General features: G+C 40.5%; 1 long non-coding RNA gene across 1 annotated transcript; it reads right to left on the bottom strand.

Annotated features, from left to right (window-relative positions):
* Positions 1-2,821: 2,821 nt before the first annotated feature.
* Positions 2,822-4,070, bottom strand: LOC141581176 (uncharacterized). The gene is made up of 2 exons (XR_012513706.1): positions 3,985-4,070; positions 2,822-3,009 (listed from the first exon to the last, which is right to left on the bottom strand). It is a non-coding gene; the product is annotated as an uncharacterized LOC141581176 (long non-coding RNA).
* Positions 4,071-4,815: the final 745 nt, after the last annotated feature.

Genomic DNA, 4,815 nt, shown 5'->3' with positions numbered 1-4,815 from the left:
CTACGAAATGGTGGCTGAATTTTTATAGGGATTGCACTGAATCTGAAGACCAATTTAGGAAGTACTGCCAATATTCAGTCTTCCTATTCATGACCATGGATGTCTCTCTGTTAATTTAGATCTTCTTTCATTCTTTTCAACAACCTTTTGTGGTGTTTCACTGTTACGAGTCTTGTACTTTTTTGCTAAATTTATGTTAAGTATTTTATTCTTTCTGGTGCTATTATAAATATAATTGTTTACTTAATTTCATTGTTGGATTGTTTATTGCTAGTATATAAAAATGCAACTTTTAAAATATTGATATTACACACTGCAATATTGTTGAACTCATTCATTACTTCTAACTGGGTGTATGTGTGTGTGTGTGTGTACTCCTTAAGAATTTCTATATATGAGATAATTTTATCTGCACATAGTGGTGGTTGTACTTGTTCCTTTGCAATCTCACTAGAATCTCCAGTACAATGTTGTATAGAAGTGGTATGAGCATACATCCTGGTCTTGTTCTTTTTATCTTCTAGTCTAATTTTTGGCCTTAGAGTAAGAAAGCATTCTGCCTTTCACCATTAATACTAATTAATAATATTGTTAATTGTTATTTTTTTTCTTTTGCTTATATGTATTTATTTTTTAAATTTTAATTTTTAATTTAAAAATTTTTTCTGATTTTTTATTTTGAGACACAGGGTTTCACTCTGTTGTCCAGGCTGGAGTGCAGTGATATGGTCATAGCTCACTGCAACCTGGGCTCAAACCGTCCTTCAATTTCAGTTTCCCAAATGGCTAAGACTATAGGCACTCTACCCAATGCCCATTAGCCAATTTCTTTTTTCTTTGGTAGAGACAGGATCTTACCGCGTTGCCCAGGCTGTTCGCAAACTCCTGGCCTACAGCAATTCTCCTGTTTCAGCCTCCCAAATGGTGGGATTACAGGCGTGAGCCACCTCACCCAGCCTTAAATTTTTAATAATTTACAAATCATATTTGTAATATAAATGTTAGCAAGAAAAAAGAATAAATGTCCCAGACCATAGAAGCTCATCTTATTTATTTATTTATTTATTTATTTATTTATTATTTTTTTAAGACAGAGTCTCGCTCTATCACCCAGGCTGGAGTGCAATGGTGTGTTCCCTGCTCACTGCAACCTCTGCTTCCCAGATTCGAGCAATTCTCCTGCCTCAGCCTCCCAAGTACTGGGATTACAGATGTGCGTCACCATGCCCAGCTAATATATATAATATATATATATATTTAAATAGAGACTAGGTTTCACCATGTTTGTCAGGCTGGTCTTGAACTCCTGACCTTGTGATCCACCCACCTCAACCTCCCCAGCTCATCTTAATGGGGGAGGAAGGCAGATATGGTAGAGGGTCCTGAACCATCCACTGCTGCCATCAGGGGGTCTTCTATCTACTCACTGTCTCTGCACTTCAGCTTCCTCACTGGTCCAAGGCTGACAGCCAACTAAGGAAGTAGATAGAGGGAGGAACAGGAGTGCCTCGTGAATTTCATAACCAAGCCACACTTTCTAAGCCAGAGAAAAGGGGGAAGTTGACTCCCATATAAGGAAATATATGTTATAAAGTGAGTGGTCACTAATAGAATGTACACCACCAAGAGTGATCCCTAAATAAACTAGAGGTGCCAGGTGGTTGTAACATGTCACTTCGGGTTTATCAGTTATAAGGAATGTACCACTCTGGTAAGGGCTGTGGATCAAGGAGAGGCCATGGGGGTCGGGGAATGTATGGGAACCCTCTGCACCTTCTCTCTAATTTTGCTGTGAACTTGAAAGTGGTTTTAAAAATAAATCCAATACATAAGTAAATAAGTAAATAAATTTTAGCGAAATAGATGGTGATAAGCAAGGAAATTGGCTGCTGTCTTACATTGCATTCCTTTATACATACGCCCTAAAACAAGGCTTTAAGTAAAAGTTGCTCATTTGGGAGTTGACCCGAGGAAGCATCAGTAGGGGAATGGGAACAAGCTGATGTGGAGAGTTTTGGTGTAGAAGGTATGATGGGGCATCTACTGGGGACCCTTGGGAGACTGTGTAAAACACACCTAAGGATCAAGGAAGCTGGGATATTTGTTTTCAATTGCCACCAGTCTTTCATTGAAGACAGGCAGGCCCTGCCTTGCCTGACACAGTAGGCCTGTTCCATGCAGGAGCTCACCATTCTCTTGTAACCACAGAAAGCCCACCTGCAGAGTCGCAGAGACCTGCAATAGAAGCCCTACTCATGTTCGGGAACCGTGAGGGCTGAGGGGAAGTGCTCTCCACTAAAGGGGTAACCTATTTTTATCCAGGAGTTCTCTCCAAGTCCTTTTAACCAGGTAGCTTTTTAGTGAATTTAAAATATAACGTGATTTCAACATTTCAGATTAGCACACTTTGCGACAAATTACAGCACTCCTGAAAGAGAAACTTCTCATCCAATGCTAGTTTCTTTCCCAACGCTGTATTTTGCATGGGGCAGGAATAAAATTCCATGGGTGCTCCACACAATGTTGTGGGTTTGATCAAGGAAATACAGTGTGTCCAGGTGACACCTGGGTAGTTGGCAAATGTGAATCTGGGGCTAGGTTTAGGAGTCCTGGGAAAGGTTTTCAAGGAACCAAGCCTAAGCACTGTGCCCAGAAGCTGGGGCAAAGATGGGGACAAGTGGCAGGCAGGCCTTTCTAGCCTCTTTTGAAAGGAGACCGCCTGTGGCTTGTTCTGTGGGAGCCCCCTGCAGAGCCACACTTGATCATCAGGAATAACAAAGATCAGGACGCTTTCTCAACAAATGCTCAACCCAAACTCACATAAAAGAAAACAGAATCTATTGGTTTATTTGATTGGAAAGTTCAAGAGATCCCTTTGGGCAGATTCATAAACAAAGCCTCTCTTCCTTTCTCAATTCCACTGCTTCTGTGCTGGCTTCACTCTCAGGCAGGGTTTCCTTCAGTGGTTCTGGCGGTGGGATTGCAGAGGCCAAGATTCTGCATCCATTCCTGGAGGGAAGAGATGAGGTCAGCCCCACCCCACCCATGTGGCGTTAAGACAGGCAAAGAGGCCTCTGCAAAGGAAATTGAAATGCAGCTCCCTGATGCAGGAGTAATCCCGGGGAAGTGAAAATGATTGGCATCATTGTCACCATCAAAGTGAGTGTTCTCTCTGCCTGTAGACACGCTCTTCTGCCTTTGAGACACATTTAAGTTATTCTTTATTTACTAACTATACACCCTTCTAACACCACACACACACACACACACACACACACACACACACACACACATGCTTAAACCAACTGATATGATTTGGCTGTGAATTGTAATAATCCCCATGTGTCAAGAGTGGAGCCAGGTAGAGAGAATTGAATCATGGGGGCAGTTTTTCCCACACTGTTCTCGTGGTAGCGAGTGCATCTCAGAGACCTGATGGTTTTATAAAATGGAATTTCCCTGCACAAACTTTCTTGCCTGCAGCCATGTAAGATGTGTCTTGCTTCCCCTTCGCCTTCCGCCATGATTGTGAGGTCTCCCCAGCCATGTGGCATTGTGAGTCCATTAAACCTCTTTCCTTTATAAATTACCCAGTCTTGGGTATGTCTTTATTAGCGGTGTGAGAGCAGACTAATATACCAATGTTGGGGCTCAGAAAGCAATATCCAAAATATGGCATTTTGACTTGAGAAATTGAAGGCTCCAATGTACACCACATGCTCAGCAAATTTGCGTGCCTTTTCTCCTATTGATCAATCTGCCTCGTGCCAGTGATTTTCCAGCAAAGGGGCCAAGAGGCTGTGGTCCCCACACCTATTATGCACCAGGTTCTAGCCAAAGAATCATCAGTCAGATAATCTCATGGCCAAGTGTGTACTGAAATGCAAACAATGCGTAGAGATCAGAAAGCTGGTCCAATGACTGATCACAGACCTTCTCTCCTAGACATGCACTAGTGATCCAACTGGTACCAGACTGCCTTACCTCCAGCAAGAAGGGCTACATTCCAACTCAACTTCCTCCCACGGGCAAAAGGTCCCCATGGTCTTTCAGGCAGCTGGCTTAGTCTACCAACTACCTGAAACAATATAAAATAAATTATTGTAAAAGAGTATTTATGAGTGTTAATAAATATTTAATTCTAGTACTCTATTAATACAACTACCAACAACTGCAAAGAAAACAAAAACATTAAGAATGTAGACTACTTAAATGCAAGAAGTTTGTTTAGTGGACAAATATGCAAGGAACTCTGTAACAAATAATTATAGAAAACATGATATTTTTAACACATTAAAAACTAACAAAATGACCAAATTCCAGTCTATGAAAGTTGTCTTAAAAGATGCCAAACTATTAATATCTTAAACACAACATTCTTTGACTACAAGGCAATTCGTTTAAAAATTAATAACAACAATATTTTAAAATAAAACAATTCTTCCACAATCTTGGAAGAAAAATGCATGTTTCTAAATAACATATGATTCAAAAATAATAATAGGTATTTCAAAATATTTAAAATTGAACAAAAATGAAAATACTACATATAAAGGCAGTTCTTAGAACAAAATACGTATTTTTAAATACTTGTGTTAGAGAAAGGAGCCTAAAAATTTATGAGCTAAGTGCCATCCTGAGAAAGATAAAAAATAAACAGTATTAGCCAGGTGTAGTTGTGTGCACCTGTAGTTCCAGCTTCTTGGAAGGTCGAGGTGGAAGAGTCTCCTGAGCTCCTGAGTTCAAGGCTGCAATCGGCTATGATCACACCACTGCATTCCAGCATGGCCAACAGAGTGAGGCCTCATCTCATAA

Source organism: Saimiri boliviensis, chromosome 14, assembly GCF_048565385.1.
Source record: "Saimiri boliviensis isolate mSaiBol1 chromosome 14, mSaiBol1.pri, whole genome shotgun sequence".
In the NCBI taxonomy this organism is placed as follows: domain Eukaryota; kingdom Metazoa; phylum Chordata; class Mammalia; order Primates; family Cebidae; genus Saimiri; species Saimiri boliviensis.
Note: the sequence above shows the minus strand (reverse complement) of the source record. Positions and strands in the feature narration are given on the sequence as shown.